Genomic DNA, 22,363 nt, shown 5'->3' with positions numbered 1-22,363 from the left:
CACCAGAGTGACTGTGCGGGGCTTGCTGTGGAGTACAAATGCTAATCCCTGTGCACCCAGGACTTTGCCTCACTGAATTCTAGCCTCTGGGACTTGGGGATCCTGTAATCTAGTTTTTGGACGGTTGATGCAGTGTTGCTTTAAATTAGTGCAAGCTATGTTTGATGTTCTATGATGCGTGAAAGCGTGTTATCCTACTGTGCGTGGTATGCATGCCTTGAGGGTTTCTATGGGGATCATACAGACATTGAGATTTGGGATTATGCTCATTAGGAGGGTGGTCTTTCAGGTGGGGGGTGATGTGTTAAATGTGACAAAACCTGTTAGAGAATACCAAGGGTAGGTGATAATGGGAGTGGTTCATGGTAGGTGTGATTGGGAAGGGGGGACTGTAGGTCAGGTGGTGGGAGGGGCGTGGAGGGGGGGGGGGTTGGTGCTCAAGTGGGAAGTCTGAATTGGGAATGCACTGTGGCAGGGTTTTCCTGGCGGGTGAAGTTGAGCGAGGGAAGCTGGGTGCCCAAGCATCCGATTTTGTTAGTGGGATAGTAATAACTTTTCTAGCTGGGAACATCTCCTCCTTAAAAATGGGGCTCCTGGAATGTAGCTGGGATTAATTCCCCTATCAAGTGATCAAAAGTCATACAGGAGTTTAAGAAGCAGAAGCTGCATATTGCTTGTCTCCAAGAGACACATCTTTCAGAGCAGGAGCATCTTAAATTGCGTTGGATAGGGTGGGGAAGTTTTTTTTCTGTCATAGGGCACTACCCATGGTGTTGGGGTTGCCATTATGCTGTGCAAGCATCTCCCTTATACTGTTCAACGTGTTGGAAAAGGATAGCATGGGGTGCTATGTCTTAGTTGTATTTACATATTCAAGAGATCCAAGCTGGAGCTGCCTCAATGTCTATTGCGACAAATACTTTGAATCCTACATTTTTTCAGAAATTGGTTTAAAGTTTGTGGTCCTTACTTGCAGAGGCCATTAGTGGTCCTGGGGAGATTTTAATGCTACTTTGGACCCTCTGATGAACAGACGGGTCCTTTTCTGGGGATTCTAGGTCTGTTCGTTGACTACAGTGCTTCTGCAAGGTGTTGGATCTGATTGAATTATTTGGCAGGTGTTTCAATCCACTTGACAAAGGATTTTACTCATAGTAGCCCAGGCCTACCCTAATATAGCTGCCTAAAAGAAAAGTCCATAAGCCATTAGTAAAATAGAAGACATAGAGGCATATTTTTCAAAGCACTTTGGAGGCTAAGTTCCATAGGTTTCTATGGAACTTTGGGAGGCTAAGTGCTTTGAAAATGAGCCTGTGTAATGGGAGGAAATCCACTGCTTATTTCTAGGATATAATACACACATTGTCCCAAAACACAGTAGTCCTTTAGAGAAATATTTTTAACTCTATGTAGTAGTTATTCATAATGATATCCAAGGGTGCCATCAAATATTCTTATATTTATGCAGTTTTTAAATTGTATACATTTGTTATGGGGATCTTCAGATTCTAATGCAGCTCACACCATACGAACGTGGCGTTCTTATTAGATAAAATGGTTTGTGGCATAAATCGTCATGGATCCACCTATTTATGTTTTTTTAAATTGCTTCAATTTATCTAACTTCATATTAAACATTTTTCAAATCGTGATTAGCATAGAACAGCACTTATGTTTTGGCTGGCAGCGAAATTTCAGCACAGGAGAACCTCCGTTGACTTGGCCAAGTTTCTGAGAAACTTCCTCAGGGAAGAGGTTTCTAGCTACTGATGATCAAGCTCCTGTATAAGAAGAAACTGGCCATCAAAGTAAACTATCGGGAGAATACCATCAGTAACTCAACACCACAATCCCTCAGCCTGTGAATCCCCCCTCCCCTTATCCAACAAGAACAGCAGGGGAAGTGGTGGGGGTGATGTTAGAGGGTGTTGTGAAACAATAATTTGCACACTTATGTTTACTGAAAATTGGTGAGAATGAGTTCTTGTCTAGTGTGGACTCCTAGCTGGTGTGCACCCTGGTCGATCTCTGGAACGTTTTCTTGTAAATGACTATGGTCTTGGCAGCTTTTATTCCTTTGTTCAGTTATACACTTTAGCATTTTTCTGCAATAAGAAAAACATTCCCAACTGCCATGTTATGGCTGTTTTTTGGACCTTTTTCTCTTTCAAAATGAGGTCACCTTAATGTACTCCCTATGCTAGTGTTTCATTTCCGTCTCTGTACTTTATTTCTTTTATCTTTTCCTGCCATTTCTCTTAATATGCCTTTTTATCTTCTTTTAGCTAGACTTTATTTCCCCTTTTCCCTCCATATACTTGATTCGTCTTGTCACATTTCCATTGTCTTTGGATTCCTGTCTTTCAATCACCTTCTAGTTCCTTAATTTCACTCTCTGTACTCATATCCTACTCATCCTCATCTACCTCCACCTCTCATCCCCTCATTAAACCTCGTTCCTTCCCTGTCACTCATCTCCTCTGCACCTCCAGTCCCTTGCTTATGTCTTACCCCTTAAAACAGGCTTCCAATTCCCCTTTAATTCCCCATTTCCATCTTCTCTCACTTCCTTCAAATACTTGCCTTTGTATCTCACCCCTCTTCATAGCCCTCCTGCCTCTTTATCCTTTTTCCCCAACATCTATTACCCCCACCCATCTCTAGCATCCATTCTCCCATCTCTTTCCCCTACCTTTTTCTTGTGACTTTGGGCCAAATCACTTAACCCTCCATTGCCCCAAATACAAAATAAGTACCTGTATATAATATGTAAACTGCTTTGATTGTAACCACAGAAAGGCAATATATCAAATGTCTTCTCATTTCCTTTTCCCACTCATATGCCTCCTCCTCCAATATCAATTCACACTGTCTTTTCTATTTGCTCCAGCATTTAACCCTCTACTCCTCCATCTCCACCGTCCACTGTGATGCCCTTGTTTCACCCCTGCCATACCTGTCTATCATCCTTTCTTTCTCACTTCCCCAGCATCAACCCCTTTTCATTGCCATCTGCCAACATCGTCCCCCTTCTCCTAGAACCCCCTTCTATCAATTCAATTCCCAGGTCATGTGTCAGCCCTCAGCCCCCTTCTTCCAGCCTCAGCATCAGACCCTTTTCCGCAGATCAGCTCCAAAGCTCAGAGTCTGCCCCTTGGTCCCTTTTTCTCCCAGTGTCTTTCTTCTCCCAGCTCCAAAAGACCCTTCTCTCTCTCCTCATTTCCCTAGACCCCAGGCATGTGCCTTGTTCTTCATACCCTAAGTCTGCTCTCCTTCCAGTCCCCTCCCACATCAGACCCCGCTCCCACCCCAAAATGGTCTCAGCTTTTAAATTTTCGTCCCGCTTCCCTCTTGTCAGCTGCATCTCCCCTTCCCATTCAGTATCACCCTTTTTTGCCCTCCCCCCCTCCCGGGGTAGTCCACCCTCCTCTTTCCCTCCTGGACTACCACTGTGAAAAACAAAAGAACCCGTTCCAAACCAAACAATTAAAAGAATGAGCAGCAGCCGGTGATTGAAGCTTTGCCGCTCTCGGTCCCCGCCCCCTCTGACGCACGCTTCCTGCTGCTGTGGGAGGACCAACAGGTGACCGGCAGCGGCAGGGCCTGAGACTGAGAGCTACAGCACGGGAGGCTCTGTGTCGGCTGCACTTTCCTTTAGTTTTGTTTTGGATTTTTTTTTCCGCCACCCCCCCCCCACCCCGCGCTGACAGTTCTGGAGCTGAAAGGAAACTGCATGAGGAGGGCAAGTGTGAGGGAAGGGAACGGAGGGGTAGAAGCAAATTTAGAGAGAGACAAGGCCATATTTTTGGGCACCCAGTATTGACGCGTACAGTGCGATGTCCTGTGGGGAGCAACTGAGCTGCCCACTAAGAGATGGGGAAGGAAGAGCAGGTGCCCAGTAGCTGCAGCCAGTGACTCACGGGCTTCTGACGCAGTCTCCTCAGGACAGCGTTGCAAAAATGAATTGTAGTCAAATTTGATGTATGGAGGGCTAAGCCGCTTGCCTCCTACTCACTGTCTTTCCTTTTTCATTTCCTTCAGTCTTGTTTTTCATCTTAATCATTTTCAGGCATGGTTCTTTTTCTCATTTTTTTTGCGCTTAATGATATTTTCTTCAATATTCTCTGTCTTTCGTTTAATGTAAATGTTGCAGTCACCCTTCCTCTTCCAGTTATCCTAGCTCTTTGCCTCTGCCTTTGATTTGCGACCTGGGGAATTATAGATGAGGCTGATGTACTTCTCTCTGCTGCTCTTTCTTTTGTGACTCGCTCAACTTGATATTATGCATAAAATAAGTCACATTTCTTTCGCTTTTTTTTTTTTTTTTTTGCCTTATGTAGGTTTTAGTCATAGACTACCTGTCTGCTGCTTCTGGGAGGGAGGGGAAGATCCTTATTGAATCCAAGTTTGTTCACTGCTGCCCATGCATTTGATGCTGCTTCTATTGAGGTAAGGGGTGATTTTTCTTATGTTTTTTTCCCTTAATTGTGAGATTGTGAGATATAGTAACTATGGAACTTTGAAGTCCTTAGTACTTTGAAAATAAGCCCATAGTAACCTATGGAACTTTGAAGTGCTTTGAAAATGAATGCCTTAATGTATTTACAAAAAGTGAGGGCAATGGAAGGGGTATTAGATGTTTTTTTTTTGACAATGGACCACAGAACTGTTAAACACACCCTTCTCACACCCATGTTTCAGGGTGAAGGGTTTGAATCTACGGTGTTTGCTCAGCTACCTGCTTTATTCATATGATGTACAGTGAGGAGGAGGTGCGGGTTAGAGGATTACAGTAGGAAAACAGCAACACCTAGGTACATGGATTTAAACCTACTTACCCCACTGACCTTCTGTGACTCTGAGTGTTTGTTCCTGTTCTACCTGTCTCTGATTGGGTCGCAGCCCTAATACTGTTCGTTCTCAGGAAGCATTCATGGGGTACTAGACGTGTGGCCAGGCCCTCCACCTTATAAATCTCTATCTGTGCTTGTGAGAGATTGCATGGGCAAAAAGTGCTCTGCAAATTTAAATTATTGCAATTGTGTGGGAGCTGAATGACTCTGGAGAATAGTCACTGCTTTTTAGAGGATTTCACTTGCTAAACTACCTGTTCAAAAATCCCAGCTGGGGTGTCCTATATGAAATAAAATAGTCTTAATAGCTGAAGAGTTCACATCATACGGCTGTCAGATTCCCTTCTCACTGACCTGATTGGGCACCAGGAAAGATGTTAATGCACAGAGAATGAACATTTCAACCTTGAGCTGCACTCCAAATGTATAGTGCTTTGCACATACAGGACTAGATTTTATATATTGTGCCTAAAAATTTGGCGCCAAAATGAAATTTGCCTAAGCACATTCTATAAAGTAGGCCTTAGTTTAGGCATACTTTATTGAATAAGCCTAAATTTCCGCATGGTTTATAGAATATGCTGAATGGCAGTCCGCATGACTACATTTAGTCATAGACAGTTACACCAAGTAAAACCTGGTATAAATGCTGATGTCTAAATTAGGTTGCGGACTGGGTGTATTATATAACAATATGCCTTGATGATAGAAATGTCTACAACCCGCCCATTCCATGCCCACTTTTCAAACTATCCGACTTAGAATTTACATGTAGCACGTTATACTGATAATGCCAATTAGTGTCCTGCTTATTAATTGGCAATTAACACTGGCTTGTTAACCAATTAGGTTATGCACATTATTATGGAATACGCTTCGATTTCCACACGGAAATTTCAGCATGATATAGTAGAATCTGGGTGACAGTGCTGTATAAAATTTAATCTCAAGTAGATTGTGAGGAGTTGCGGTGGCTCTTGGTGAGACTGGGGGCTGGGTGTTTAAATGACTGATTAAAGTTTAAAATGAATAGGAGGCAATATTTTTTTCACTCAATGAGTGGTTGGACTCTGGAACTCTTTGCCAGAGGATTGTAATAACAGCGGTTAGCATATCTGGGTTTAAAAAGATTTGGACAATTTCCTGGTGAAAAGTCCATAGTCTGCTATTGAGACAGAGATGGGTAAGTAAACTGCTTGCCTGGGATTTGTAGCATGGATGTTGCCATGATCTGGGCTTTTGCCAGGTAACTTGTGACCTGGCTTGGCCACTGTTAGAAACAGGTTACTGGGCTAGATGGACCATTGGTCTGACCCAGTATGGCTACTCTTATGTTCTTGTGTGTACAAGTAGTGAACAGTGATGCATATAGGGAAAATAATTGAGCAGGATTCCGTAGTAGGAGTTGCCAACCAGGAAAAGGATTTTAGAGGAGTCATTGACATCCTTAGCTCAGTATGTGGTGGCAGCAAATAGAATAGTATGAATTATTCAGAAAGGGGTGGAAAATATGATAACACTGTTGTACTGATCCATGGTTTGACTGCACATTGAGTATTGCATGCAGTTCCAGTCACCCCATCTAAAAAAAAATATATATGGAATTAGAAAACAAGGGCAAACAAAAATAATAAAGGGGATGGAACAGTTTCTGTATAAAGAAAGGGCTAACTAGGTTAGAGCTCTTCAACTGGAAAAGAGGACTCGGTCTCTCCAGTGTCAGGGAGTCAGTGTATATTTGTGTGCTCCCCCCCCTTCCAAATATCAGCCATCTAATCTCACGCAGCTGTTAGACTTCTTTAACACTGATAGCTTTAGTGAACATGTTACTACTGCATTGATTTACCTTTAAGGAAGCGCATTAAGTTTAAGATCTTGGTACTGGCTCATAGAGCCTATTACACCAGCATCCCATTATATCTCTGTACCTTAAGATTGTCCAAGGAGAATATTTAGTGGTACCATCTCATAAGAGCTATGGTTGGATGTGTCATGTCATATGGCATTTAGCTGTGTGGTTCCAGCACTTTGGAACTCTTTCCTCAGAACTGTGTAAAGAAGTATCTTATTGAAAATTTAAAATAGGGGTGAAAATATGGCTGTTTAGGCAGTCTGTGATTCAGTGTAATGAGTCAAATTTATACTACCTCTGTATCTTATTGATTTTAAAAAAGCTAAGCTCCGATAATGTGTTCACAAAACTCAAATTGATGATTGATGGTGAAGGACGAGAAGATATTCAGTTTAGAGAGTCAGCCCTGTGGTTCATAGAACCTGAACTTATTAATTAGCCGCCATAAATCTTCTTCCCGCATGCCAAAAATAACAAATGGGTGATATAGTATAAACAATTCACCCTTGAATATAAATGTTATGATACTAAATAAATTGGTTAACAAATACCTGTTGCAGGGGCATAGCTACGGGGCCTTGGGGGCCCGGGCCCCCTCAATCTCTACTAAGGCCCCCCCAGTCAGGTGCCCTGCCTGCCTCCGGATCGGGATCCCTGGATGGGCTGTGCGTTACCGATCCCCTAGCGGTGTCTGCACACTCTAAGCCTGTACCCAGCTGGCTCGCTCCTCCTGCCTTCCCTTTGTGGTGCTAAACTCTTGGTAACGGGCTGGCACTGGGGACCTGAGGCTGCTTCTGTCTAGTGTTTTTCCTTTCCCCCTCCCCATTGACATCGCGCATCTCAACCTCTCTAGCGTTGATCATTGTTGGTAGCAGCACTGCACGCGATTACAATAGTCTGCCTCAGAGCCTTGACTTCCCTGCCACACGTCCCGCCTATGCGGAACAGGAAGTTGTACCAGAGGAGGCGGGACATGTAGCAGGGAAGTCCGCAGGCTCAGAGGCAGACGTGCTGTATTGCTGGCTGCAGTGCCGCTACCGGCAGCGATCAATGCAAGTGCAAGAGATAATCGGACTGTGAGGAGCAAGGAAAAGGGAGAGATGCTGGAAGCCGGATGGGGGGGGGGGGGGGGGGGTGAGAAAAGGAGAAAGATGGCGGTAACTGTTCTGCTGGACCTTGGGAGGAGAGAGGTGATGGAACCATGTGGGTAGGGGGGAATGGAGGGCAGGAGGAGGATCTACAGGATGGAGGGAGAGAGGTACAGGTCCCGCTGTGCTGGATATTTGGGGGGGGGGGGGGAGGATGGACAGAGAGGAAGAGGGGCTGGATTGGGGGGGAGAAGGGAGTGTTAGATGTGGATTAGCTGGCAGGAGGGAAGAAGGGAGACTGGACTCGGGGAAAGGGGGAGAGACACTGGACTGTGAATGGATGGTAGGAATTGAGAGCCAGACATATTGGCCCCAGTAGGGGATGTAGGAGGAAGGGAAGAGAAAAGAGAGTGTCAGGGAGACAGAGAAGCGAGATTCTGGTCATTGAGGGAGCATAGATACAGGGACACAAAGGGACAATGCTGGACAGAAAGGGGATAAGGACACACAGGGACAATGCTGGGAGGAAAAAGGGATATTGAAAGATGCTGGACATAGGGTGAGTAAGAAGACAGGGGAGATGCTGGAAATGGGGAGGTAAGAAAATGATGAGGGGTGCTAGACATTGTATGGGGATGGGGACAAAGAGGGGATATGCTGGACATGGGAGGAATAATGATATAATGGAGAAGCTGACATGGAGGGATGCTGGATTGAAGTAAGGGAAGGAGGATATGCTGGACAGAAGAGGGTGAGAGAAAGAGAATATACTGGTCAGAGGAGTGAAAATAGGGAGAGAGGGTGCTGTATAGAAAGGAGGAAATAGAAAGAGAGGGTGCTGGAAGAGGGGAGAATTAACAAAAAACACAGGAATAACAGGATGAAGAATGGGATGATTGGGGTGAGGGACATGAAAAGCTGTAGGTAGATGTGGTTGAATAAAGGAGATTGAATACTACAAATGAAGTCGGAGCAGATTGAGAGAAAGGAAAGAAGGAAAGCTGAAGGGAAAAGATCAAAGTTAGAGATGGATATAGGAGAAGAAGTGAAGAAGACAGGAAGGGAGAGAAAAAGTAGGAGATGGACTGGAGATCTTGTAAAGAAAGTTAAGGAAAGCAGAAACTGGACACTGGGACAAACATGATTGGAAAAAAACACCAAAACAACCAAAGGTAGAAAGAAGACTTTTATTCTTAATTCAGTGAATGGAAAATATCAGTTTCACAGTAAATTTACATTGGGTTTTTTTTTTTAAATAGTTTGAAGCATGCAAGATACTGTTTCTGTTTCTTTCTCTAGTGTTGCACTGCCTGCAGAGGGTGGCTTCTTGGGCTTTAGTCTACACATCCATATTTTAAGTTGTGGTTACTTATTTTGTACCTGGCAAGGGTCTATTTGTGTTCAGTGTTTGTGACTGAAGCCAGGTAGTCTGTTTGCATGGATTTTCTATTTAAGCCAATAGGTGTATTGATGTTCTAGCTCCAACTGCAATATTTATTGTGTTGAATTATCCTAGGTAGGGTCCTTGTTGTGTTACTTCTGTAAGTTAGTGGTATTATGGTAAAGTAGATTAGCTCTATAGGCCCTGAGTGATTTTTGTAGGCTTCATATTACAGGTACTTCATAGCATGCTTCAGACTGGAAAGGATCTATGTTTTTACTGAGATTACACCAAAATCAACTTTTTTTTTTTTTTTGGTATGGCAAGTTCCTGGCTCTGCATCCATTCTTAGAGGAGGCGCTATGGGGGTTTTTGTGGATGTCAAATATATGTTTAAATTAACAGTGTGATAGTCAGTGTTAGGGATCAGTATTTTTTATATTAGATTTTAGGCTACATATTTAAACTGTACAGCTTATTGTTATTGAGGTGTTTATATTTGTCATAAAGCAGTTGAAGGATATGTACCATTGTGGTAATTATTTTGCAGGATATTGTGATGCTTTTTGAGATGTTCACCATGTTTTGTACATTTTTGGGATCTTGCCGGGTATTTGTGACCTGGATTGGCCACTGTTGGAAACAGGATGCTGGACTCGATGGACCTTTGGTCTTTCCCAGTATGGCAATACTTATGTACTTATGTACTGTAATGGCAAAGTTTTAAGTTACAGGATAAAGCACATTTATTTTAAAATGTCAGTATTTCCAAAAGGCTCCTATTACAAAGCTGCAGTAGCGATTACTACATGGCAAATGCGATGAAAACACAAAGGAATTGAATGGGCTTTCTCGCATTTGCTATGCTGGTAATCCCTGCCGTGGTTTTGTAAAAGGAGCCCAAAGTTTCTGTAAGTATTTATGGGGTTTATGTTTGATACAGGATAGACTGTTTACTTAGAAATCTGTCATCAAGTGCACACTAAGGTGTTATTTAGGAGCATACCAAGCACTCCTATATACCTAGTGCCCCCTCATGTTAAGTCTGGGCCCCCCCAAACTGTCAAGACTGGCTACGCCACTGACCTGTTGCCTACCACTTTTTTGTGCTTATAAAAAAAAAAAAAAAAGCTTAAGATGTCCTTGAAAAAAATGGTATGTCAAATATCATTGCTTGTCAAACAACAAAACGCATGAAGCTACACTGTTCTGGACTCCTGCTTGTTTCTTGAGCTCCTGCGTTATCCATGATCTAACCAGTTGGCACGCAGTAATGTAGATGTGCTAACTGGTTATTTATTTTAAACACTTCTAACCCGCCTATAAATTAGGCAGTTGCTATAAAAACATAAATATCAATGTAAAACAAAACATTATCAATTAACAAAAATATAATATAAAATACTATTAACATAATCCAAAACATAAGGTTTTGCTGTCATAACTTCCAAAACTCCACTATATCAATAGTATGCTTTAACAAAAAGCTGTGTGTTTAATAATTTCTTAAATTGCTGGAAACTAGTAATTAAGCGAAGCTGACTTGGCAAGGCATTCCACATTAATGTTCCTGCAATAGAAAAAGCAGAAACCTGAGTAAAGACACAATGTGCTGAAGAACCCCAATTACAAACTCAGACATTTTGAGAAATCTGATCTTAAAGACTTTCCCAATGTAGACAGAGTGAAAACTTGGCTAAAATACCAGATTTTACCGTATATTACTTGATGAATTATACTCAAAACTTTATGCTGAAATGCCCACTCTCCCCCCCACCCAAAAAAAAAAAAAAATTAGAGTATGGTTAGTGTTTGCGCATTCAGAAACTATTGTGTGAAGCTGTAGTACTTCCCACGGTAGTCCATTTTTTGCTGCATTGTGTGTGTTAACATGTAACGCAGCTTAGTAAAAGGACTCCTTTGTAAACTGCTCTGATATGATGAATGAAGAGCAGTAGAACAAACACCCTGAAATAAATAAATAAATCTCAGCTTACAGCAGGATGGGCCCAGTGCTTTTTCTTTTTTTAATTCACTCTTGCTGCTCACAGTTCCTCCTCTTCTCATACAGTTGATTAGCTGCTCCATAGCTTTCTACAGAGCACTGTGTGGTTTGAAGAGCTTTTAAGGAAATGGTGGCGACATGGGCAGCAGGAAGAGCAGATTTAGAGAAGTGCCTGCTTTCCCATTATGTCGCTAACACTACTCGTTATCAGCTGGTTTCAGGACATGGGAGCAAGGAGAGAACCAGGAAAATGAGACAGAGACCACAACACCTGTGAGTAGCAATCAAAGGAATTACTGGGCACTTGAGAGAGCCAGGGTTCAGGCCCATGGACTCCCCCCCCCCCCCCAAGTAACTGAGGGGCTATTCAAGAAAAGGCAGTCAACTGAGTAATCTTTAGTTTACCTCCTTATTTACAGCAAATTTCAAGCCCTCTAATGGCCACTTCCATTATCTCCTTGGCTGGTGGTATTCCTTAACCAATTTACAAATACCTTCTGAAGCACAACCAAAAAAAAGCAAAATATTAATCCTGAAATTCACAGGCTGCCAATACAGTCCCTCTAAATAGGGGAAATGTGTTTGTGTTGACCCCCATCCCTTAAGCAGCTGAATGGTTCCAATCTGAAACAGTCGTAACAAGTGAATGCATTTGTGCGTAAGGCCTATGCACAACCCTTTGCAGTAGGCAAACCTGATGAAGCTAGAGATTGTACCACCATCCTCAGATTGCCAGGACAGATCAAATATTTTAACTGCCAAAGCAGCCTAAATCTTATGCAAATCTGCCTGTATCACCTGGGCCATGTACTTCTTAAAACTCAAGTTCATGGCTTTCCAGTGTCCACTGAAACCTGCTTCCTGAAGTCTCACTGTTTTAATCTATATCTGGTAATGCCATTTTGATCTTCTACGATCATTTTACGAGGTGATCTTCAGTGGACGTATGTGTTGGCTGCCATATGTCCTAACTCTCCTATCTGTATATTTTAAAAATTCATGTGGATAAAATCAAGCAGTTTAAATAAATGGCCAAGATGCTATCTGTATAATGAGTCAGGTTAGGGACTAGGCGGAGGCGGCCTTATATAAATTACCCCCTAAATGGTTAATTTTTAACTGGGCATGCGGTAGGAGCCTGTTCTATAAATGAACTTAGGTGCTTAGGTTCCGTCATAGAATAGAGTAACCGGCTATCAACATGCTTAAAATTTAGGTGCTTGTGCTTAACATCAGCCGTAGAGCTAGTGCAAGTGCATAGGGGTGAATTCTGTAAATGGTGCCTAAAAAATTGGCTTAAGCGATATTCTGTATTCTACGCTTAAAGTTTGGCAAGGTTTATAGAATAACGTTTAAGTAAATATAGGGGCTGCCATTTGCAGCAGTGAAAACATGGGGCAAATGCTTGCACCTAAATTTACGCTTAGAGCACCCATATTCTACAATTACATGCATAACTCAAAACCGGTACCTGGTCAAAATAGGCCCAACAAAAAAACTCCAAACAAAAAAAGCTCCGACATAATAGTCCCTATATAACAACCACTATCAAAACGCCTGCCCACATATAACCCTTGACAAGTTTAGGCACCCCCAACAAAAGGCCAGATAGGGGACTGCATTTTTTCCTAATATCTTACATTGCCAAACAGGATAAGGTTGGTAAGACTTGAAAATGATGACTATTGTTTTTTTTTCTTTAATTAGCATGTTGATTCAGATGGAAGAATAGTTTCTTTAAATAGCAGAAAAGATCACGACTACCAGTTTGTAGCTATAGAATGTTATTTATATATACTTTTATGCAATTGAATGCTGGTAGGAGCCTTTCAGGCTCATTTTCGACAGAGAAGGAAGTCTGTCTTTCGACATAAAACGGAAGATGGACGTCCTTCTCACAGAGATGTCCAAAATCGGTATAATCGAAACCCAATCTTGGACGTCTCCAATTGTAGTCCGTCACAAGGATGTCCAAATTTCAAGGGGGTGTATCGGAGGCTTAGCGAAGGCGGGACTTGGGTGTGCCTAACACTTGGACGTCTTTGACCCATAATCGAAAAAAGCAAGGACATCCCTGACGAACACTTGGACATTTTCACCTGGATGTGTTTTTTTTTTTTTTTTTTTACAAAAAGGCACAAAAAGTTGCCCAAAATGACCAGATGACCACCGGAGGGAATCGGGGATGACCTCCCGTTACTCCCCCAGTGGTCACTAACCCCCTCCCACCCTCAAAAAACATCTTTAAAAATATTTGTGCCAGCCTCTATGCAGCCTCAGATGTCATACCTGTGGTTCATGACAGCGCATGAAGGTCCCAGGAGCAGTTTTAGTGGGTACTGCAGTGCACTTCAGACAAGTGGACCCAGGCCCATACCCCCGTACATTTAAATTTGTGGGAGGAAACAGCGAGCTCTCCAAACCCACCACAAACCCACTGTACCCATATAGGTGCCCCCTTCACCCGTAAGGGCTATGGTAGTGGTATACAGTTGTGTGTAGTGGGTTTTGGGGGGCTCAGCACACAAGGTAAGGGAGCTATGTTCCTGGGAGCAATTTATGAAGTCCACTGCAGTGCCCCCTAGGTGCCCGGTTGGTGTCCTGGTATGTCAGGGGGACCAGTGCACTATAAATGCTGGCTCCTCCCATGTTCAATGGTTTGCATTTGGACAATTTTGACACGGACGTCTTTAGTTTTGAAAATTGCCAAAAGTAAGAAACTTCCAGATCCAAGGACGTCCAAATTTAAGGATTTGGACGTCTCTGTTGGTATTTTCCGAAACGAAAGATGGATGTCCATCTTTTTTTGAAAATATGGGTTTCCCCGCCCCTAGATTTTGACGGTTTTGAAAAACGTCCAAATCGCAACTTGGATGTTTCTTTTGAAAATGCCCTTCTTTATCAGTGAAGATTTCAGTTGTAGTTTATTATATTTTTTGTGATGTGTTTATTTTTTCTTAGGGAGCTGTTGTGTGTAGAGGCTATTTTGCCAAGGTTGTTTTGTGGGAGGGGCCATTTTGTCAAGGGCTATTTTGTTACAAAGCTGTTTTGTCAGGACTTTTTTGTTGGGTCTATTTTGTCAGGGCTATTATGACTGGGTGCCCTCAAAACCCACACCCCGATCTGCCCCGAAAAACCCATGACCTACCCATTTCTGCGCTCTTTTCGTGCTGTTGTAATGTTAGGCACACAAGTCCCAATTAAATCTAATTAGTGCCAATAATTGCTTGTTAAGCCAGTTGGCACTAATTGGATCGTTATTTAATTTGCTCCTTTACATCGACCGTGTGCCTAAATTTACACGTGCGATTTTTGCTAACTTTTATAGAATTAGGGGTTTTTTGCTTCTAGTCACTCAGATTTTGATGCCTGTCTCCTTTTTCAGTGCATCGGCCTCTAGCTGTACATCTTTCACTCCACTTCATCTCCATTAAGTGCAGCAGGGACACATGCAGCTTAGTATTATGTAATTTACGGGTGTAAGTGCGAGCCACACCTGTGTCCCCTTCAGATACACACTATAAGTTAAGTGGGCATTTGCATATGAGTACTTGGTGCCATAATAGCATGTATGTGCACAACACAATTCCATATGCTGGACTCAGTGGTGTACTGGGAAAATCTTTTACAGGCTCTCCGGGTGTAGCCAGCCCTGCAATTTGTTGTGGTGTTGGGGGAGGGGGGAAGCTCATATCTCTCTCCCTCCACCCCCATGCGGGCACCCTAGGCATACCCTTTGCTGGCAGGGATGCCAAGCTCCACCAGCCAAATAACTGGACTGCTGCCCGCTCTCCACTGGCTCTGAGCAGCATGCTGGGACTTCTCGCAAATATTTGGTACTGCCCTAGTGAGTACCTTGCTTCTTGGGCAATCTTCAAAGTATTTTCCATTTAAAACTATTTTAAGGACTATAACTAACAAGCCCCCACTGGTTTTTGTACCAGTAGCAGACATCTGGGCAAATTGCCCTCCAAAGGCACAAAGTATCATAAATATTTATTTTATTTAGTTACATTTGTGCCCCGCGCTTTTCCCACCTCATGGCAGGCTCAATGCGGCTTACATATACAGGTACTTATTTGTATCTGGGGCAATGGAGGGGTTAAGTGACTTGCCCAGCGTCACAAGGAGCTGCCTGTGCCTGAAGTGGGAATCAAACTCAGTTTCCTCAGGACCAGAGTCCACCACCCTAAGCACTAGGCCACTCCTCCACTCCCTATAGTCTTCTAATTCCCTAAACTTCCTGCAGTCTTTAAGCACAAATCTTTTAGTACATCACGTCAGGGGCCGTAGCCAGACTTGCGTGGGAGGGGGTCACAGCTTGAGGGGAGGGGGCACATTTTAGCCCCCCCCTGCCACCGCCCCCCTCCCGCCGCCATTGTCGCCCCCCCGTCTTCTGCCGACCCCCCTCCCGCTGCGAACCTGCCCCCACCGCCGCCTACCTTCCGTTTTGCTGGCGGTGGAACCCCACTCCCCGCCAGCCGACGTCCCTTTCCCGTAGAACGCAGCGGCACTGGCAAGAGAAAAGTCTTCTTCCTTGCATGCTGCCGTCCTGCACGTACAACTTGCAGGACGTCAGCATGCAAGGAAGAAGACTTTTCTCTGCCAGTGCCAGTGCCGCTGCGTTCTACGGGAGAGGACGTCGGCTGGCGGGGAGTGGGGGTCCACCGCCAGCAAAACGGAAGGTAGGCGGCGGCGGGGGCGGGTTCGCCGGGAGGGGGGTCCCCCACTGAAATCTACGGGGCCCAGGCCCCCTCAGGCCCCACGTAGCTACGCCACTGCATCACGTAACTCCAGTGATGTGCACATTTCAAAAGTAAACAGCTTCTACAGAGGACATGCAACATTTTGTTTTATTTTATAATTTCTAGCTTCCAAATTTCAGACAGATGTACAGATCAGCAGGGCCCAAAGCACTCCAAAACTTGTAAAATCAGAAACACAGTTTATACCTAATCCTTAGGATTCACCTTTGGATTTAAAAAGCAAAACCATGTGCATGTAAGGTCTGGATAAACAAATTAAAATAATCAAAGTTTAAAAGCAAATGCTTATAATATAATACGTGGTGTAGCAATAATGAAACAGTGATTGATATTCACATAGCAAGCAGCCTGAGCCAACAGATTTATTTTTTCCACTGAACATAATTAAATTTGTATGAACTTGGCGACTAATAGTGTGCTGAACTGGACAATGTTGGCACATTTACACTGATTCTGGACAGAACTTCCTCATTAAGGAAGTCCTTCCTCATTATTCATACCTTTCTGTGAAATAGTAGTAATAAAAAAAAAAGGCAAGTGCTTTTTATAATATACCACTGGCAATCCACAAAATAAAAGGAGCAAGTTCCCACATGCCACCTTTTTTGATGTAGGCAAAGGAAAAAGATTCTAATGCTCCCAGGTTTCAACCTAATTCATGTTTTAATGTGGGGTATAAAAATGTCATAAATAGGTAAAATAAGTAGAAACTCATGAATGTTGAGCACCTGATTTCTTAACAATGATGTCTATTTTAGTGACCCCTTATTTACCAGAAGAAAAAAAAATCTCTGCACAAATATAACCGTTCTAGGGTGTCCCTATAACCAGCCTTCCAAATGACACACTGATTGCAATTTATAACAAATTACAACTCTACCTATGAAAGTTATTCCGTTATTATAACCGCCGCAAGCTGGCATGTTTGAAAATGTAAGTGAGATTAAATAAAAATGCGACCAACAATAAAGAACAACATGGGTGAAGCAACTCATTGGTTTGTTTGCGTTGAATATATGCAGAATGACGGCTACATGGGAAAGGGGAAACAGAGACTTACCTAATTGGCTTCAACTTTTTAGTGGCACCCCGTCTCCTGTTTTTATCCAACATCCTTGCTCCCCACGCGATGTAGTGCCGGGCCAGGACTGTCAGAAAAAGCAGGCTGCTTCACCAATCGTGGAGACCTTTCTTCAGCCTGTCCCACCCTTGGGGGTGGAACAAGCTGAAGAAAAGCCTCTGGCTGGACCTGAACCATAATACTGCTAAGTGTTTTATGATATTTTATTCTCAATTTATCACTTTCTGTAGTTACCTGCTATATCTATTCTCTAGGCTTTATTGCTTAGTGAATCTGTATTGTGGTGTACTTCTCTGTCTTCTAACCCAGACCCCCCAAAAAGAAAAAAAAATCTTTCTCTCCCTTTCTGCCTTTCTCTGATTTATTAGAGAGGATAGGCTTTTTAAACTGTTTCTTGTCCTTCACCCTGCTAACTAGAGAATGACACCGCCCTGTCCCTTTGGGCTCTGTCCTTATCTACGAGGAAGCCTTGAACACTTATGATTTTATATATAAACTAGCCGTTGAGCCCGTAAAAACGGGCTAGTATGAGGTTTTCCTACCCCCGCGGTCACCACCGCTCCCCTCCCCCCCGCGAAGTTCGCCACCGCTTCCCCCCCCTCGAAGTCGCCGCCACCCCTCCACCTGGCCCGGGGCCCTCTCTTTACTTCTGAACTTACACATCCATTCGCCGAACGCAGCAACGCAACATCAGCTGAGCTGCCCCTTTCCTTCTCTGCCTGTGTGTGTCCCGCCCTCACTGACATTACGTCACAGGAGGGCGGGGCCACAGGCAAAGAAGGAAGGGCTCAGTGCAGCTCAGCTTGATGTGCGTTGCTGCGTTCGGCGAATGGATGTGTAAGTTCAGAAGGGAAGAGAGGGGCCGGGTGGAGGGGTGGCGGCAGCAACCTCGGCGGCGCAGTTTCCCTCTCTGTGCCGCCCCCCCCCCCCCCCGTCATCACGTATTGACGCGGGGGCGGGACAGAGAGGGAAGTCTCTACTGCGCATTTGCGAGTGAGTCGGTCACTCGCCATTTATGTTTGATCTTTTTATTAAAGTATAAAAAGGAACAATATGCTGTGCAACTGTTGTGTATAAATTACAAATAGAGAACAATAATAACAATGAGCAGCTATAATAACCCTCCTTCCCACCACCACCCTCTACCCTTCCAACCCCAACAATAGGTGATTTCTACTACACCAAGGAATCCTAATTCACACTGTAAAATGTCCAGGGGTATAAAATACAACCCGTTCTATATGCCCTAGAGGGAAAATATGCCCTATAAAGCACTGTTAATCTTTTTTTAATCTGTGGATAAATAAGAAAATCATCAACAATCTCAGGATTCAATCTAGCTCTCCCTATCTTCACAGTACTTTCTGGAATAGAAGTTGTCTTCTTAGAAGATGTGCTAGTAGCAGGATGTACAGGATCTCCCATGCAAATTTTGCTAGTTGTGGCCAGTGTGTATGCTTGTTTTTCCAAAAAATCAAAATATCTTTGTAGGCATCACTTAAACATAAATAACAGTCCAGTTCATTAACAGGCTTCAAAGTAGAAAATGACACGGGGACAAAGTTTGTCCCCGTCCCCATCCCCACGGTTACTGCGGTTCCCCATCCCCGTGTCATTCTCTACTGCTAACTCTTGCTGTAGTATTCTAAGTTTGACTACTATACTGTGAATTAACTCTGCCAGGTTTATTTTGTACTAGCCGTTAAGCCCGTAACAACGGGCTAGTTTTTTGTTTTCCTATGGCCTCTTCCCCCCCCCCCCCCCCCCCCCCCCCCGTCCACCAACCCTGCTCTCTCCCCTGCCCTCCCCCCAGCGTCTGTTTCCCTCAGTTACGCCCCCTCCTTCCCTCCCTGCTCCCTCCTCCTCCGATTTCCACGCTCATGTCCAAGCCCTCCTCCCTATTGGGCTGTACTGCTGGTGGAGGCGGGGCTTGGACTTCTACACTCTCAGCGTTCGACCTCTACTGCGCATTTGCAGGTGAGTCGGTCACTTGCCGTTTATATGTTTTGATTGTCAGTCCTAGGTAAAAAAAACAGCTTTAGGCTTACTTTTACCTTGATGAAACTGCTATAACTCTTGAGAATATTTAGATTTAAAGGAGAAAAGTGAGTTTCTAGCTGAATTTGATTGTTGTATCAAACTGAATTAGATTGTTAATCCAACTGTGTCATTCCTTGCCCTTCCTAGAGAACTTTTTAATAGAGGATTTCTATGACTCACTGGGAGGTAATCACCAGCACAGCAGGAGGAAGGGGGCTTGTTTCTACATAGGGAAACACAGACTGCTTGAAGCATTCCATGTAATGGACCTGAACCATAATACTGCTAAGTGTTTTTATGATATTTTATTCTCAGTTTCTCAACTTTCTGGCTTCAGGCTCTGCAAACTTTATTTTCCATTGCCAGGCCTAGATAAAGAGAGTAGCTTTAATCTTCAACTGGTCTAATTTGTAATTAGAGATTACATTAAAGAAACTGCAATATTTATTGTGATGCTAACCATTGGGATTAAAGAAACTGCTAAATGTATTGGGATTATTTGGTTTTAAAGGAGAAAAATTAGATTTCTAGCAAAACCTGGATTTTATTTCACATTGTCTCATTGCTTGCCCCTCCCAGAGAACATTGTTAATTGTGGTATTTGGCTGAATCACTGTAGGACTTAAATGAAGAAGTGGCTGCCATGCGCTAATTCTGACACAGCCCATTCACTTTGGACAGTGTTGGCATTGCTGCGTGGTTTAGTAAACAGGGGGGTAAGTGTTTGATTTTATGCTTCATATATAAAATAATAACAAAAAAGTAAAAACATTTAAATTGATTCAAGAGAATTTACCATGAAGACAAATTGTAACGTGAAGGGAGCAACATTGAAAAACAATAACAGTAATTTTGGGACTTTGAAGGAGGTTTTTTTGACCAATGAATGATGCTGTGCTTGAAAAAGTACCTGCATTTCTGTGTGAGATCGGTGTTGATCTCTTTTGTTCACGATCACAGCCACCTGAGGTCTTTTTCCTCCATTTTTGAAATTTTGAATTTGTAAAGATTGTGGTTGCTCCTCACATTTTACCATCTCAGCTTTTCTTTGCAGAAGAAAGTTTTTATAGTTTCCACTTGTTTTTGTTTTGTCATCCAGAATCTGCCCATGTGCATATTCATCTGTAAAATATGTGCTATTTAGGAGTTGTGTGTATTTACAGAATAGAGCTTAGAGGCATATCTGGTATTTGCGGTCCTATGTGCCCACACACACACACACACACATGTATATGTTAATATTCTGAACATTTATGTGCATAAATAGTAATGCTTTCTTTATAAAATTACCCCCTCAATCACATGAATTAACCTATCTGTTTAATGTGATCTTTCTAGTCTAGTAAAAACTGTGCTGCTTTAGACCCTGTGACTGCTGAATTCAAAACACAACTGTTCTTTCATAATAACATAGTAAGTGACGGCAGATAAGGCCTGAACGGTCCATCTAGTCTGTTCAACCAGTCACACTCGTTACCAATTCATGATTAAATAAACAATGAACGTGATATTATATACATGATCATGGTCTTTCTTTGGTGTTCTGGATTCATAGACCATAGAAGTCTGCCCGGCCCTGTCCTTATAAACCCACTCCAGCCTATCTGAATCCATCTTGTCATTTGTGGGACGCAGACTGTAAAAGTCTGCCTAGCACCGTCCTCGGTTCCAGCTACTGAAGTTGCTGTTGAAGCCCTTTCCAGACCATCCTAAACTGGATTGCCATATACAGAATACAGACATACAAAGTCTGCCTGGCACCGGAATTAGTTTTCACAGCTGGAGTCGCCATCTAAGTGTCACTTGGACATACACACACATGCAGCCATTATACCATCATTTTCTAATTACAGATCCTCTGTGTTCATCTCATGCCTTTTTGAATTCCGTCACCATTTTTATCTCTACTATCTCCATCGGGAGGGTATTCTACTACTACTACTACTTAACATTTCTAGAGCGCTACTAGGGTTACGCAGCGCTGTACAAATTAACAATAAGGACGGTCCCTGCTCGGAAGAGCTTACAATCTAAAGGACCATTTCCTTTGGTAGTGATGCCATTAATTGCTCAGTGTAGGTACCAACTTCCTGTCTTGTAACTTCTATCAAGAGGGACAACACGTGCCCTTCTCCAGTCCTCTGGCAACAAGTCCTTCTCCAGAGCATGACTGGTGTTTCCAGAAACTCTTTGATCTCCTGCACTATCCTAGAGTTATCCCCCCATGTAACCCCATAAGTTTGGCTACTCTCGGGTCTTTTTTTCAGGGGGTACTTGGCACTGAGTACCAACGCCTTTTCCATTGCTTGCTAAAATTGACTCATGTCCTCATGTATTAAAGGAAGCCCAGGGCCCTTGTGCATCCCAAACACACACGTATGGGAAGTGCCCCCATGGGGAGAAGCAGTCTCTTCAATCAATCACGTCAGGCCCACAAGGGGCTGTGAAAGCACATGCTGCAGCCAATGCATAATACCTTGGGGTCCTGTAAAGTGTAGGGAAAACTGCCTATAGGGGCTTAGCAGTCCTGGCTATAAAAGTAGAAAAAGTTTTACTTTAGTGCAGCGGTTCCCAAACTATGCGCTGCAGCACCCTGGTGCGCCACAGCAAACTCTCTGGGGTGCCGCGGAAAATCCTGACCTGCCTCCTGCCACCACCCGAACCACTACTGCAGACAGCAGCGACAGCAAAACAACAAAAAAAGCACAGGGCTGCAGCAGTCTTCAAGTATGTGCCAAGCATGTGCTGTCAGTCTGCCGGTCCTCTGCCCCTGGAACTGGAAGTTGAAGTCAGCAGGGACTGAGAACCAACAGAGCTGACAGTGCATGTCTGAAGGTTGTTGTGGCCCCGTGCTTGCCTTTTTTTTTTTTTGTCACGGTCACTGCGGATACAAAGCAGATGGCCTTCGGGACTCTCTTTTGCTGCCAAGGAGGTTGGATGAAAACAGGAGACAGGATGAATTAAAAAATCGCTGTTTCCCCTTCCCACTTACAACAAAGCAAGCAAACCTATGAGCTGCTGCATCCACGTTGTCATTCTTTATTGCTGGTAGCATTTTTTATTTAATCTCACTATATTTTCAGACATGCTGGCTGTGCAGCATACAGATATACACAGAGGAAGTATAATAATGGAATAATGTTTCATAGGTAGAGTAGTAATTTGTTATAATCGTAATCAGTGTATCATTTGGAGGGGCTGGTTATAGGGACACTCTAGCACTGTTATATTTGTGGCAGAGAAAACGATGGAGGACCTGTGTGTGTGTGTTGGGGGGGGGGGGGGGTAGTGCTGTGA

At 43.5% G+C, this 22,363-nt stretch overlaps 1 protein-coding gene across 1 annotated transcript in view; it reads left to right on the top strand.

Annotated features, from left to right (window-relative positions):
• Nucleotides 1-3,696: 3,696 nt before the first annotated feature.
• SGSM3 (small G protein signaling modulator 3) overlaps nt 3,697-22,363 on the top strand; it is a 160,162-nt gene continuing 141,495 nt past the window's right edge. Inside the window, 2 exon segments of the mRNA XM_030210556.1 lie at nt 3,697-3,748; nt 4,341-4,449. The gene's annotated coding sequence lies outside the window, so the exon portion shown is untranslated.

Source organism: Microcaecilia unicolor, chromosome 1 (assembly GCF_901765095.1).
Source record: "Microcaecilia unicolor chromosome 1, aMicUni1.1, whole genome shotgun sequence".
NCBI classification, from domain to species: domain Eukaryota; kingdom Metazoa; phylum Chordata; class Amphibia; order Gymnophiona; family Siphonopidae; genus Microcaecilia; species Microcaecilia unicolor.
This window is presented reverse-complemented; position numbering and strand designations above follow the sequence as displayed.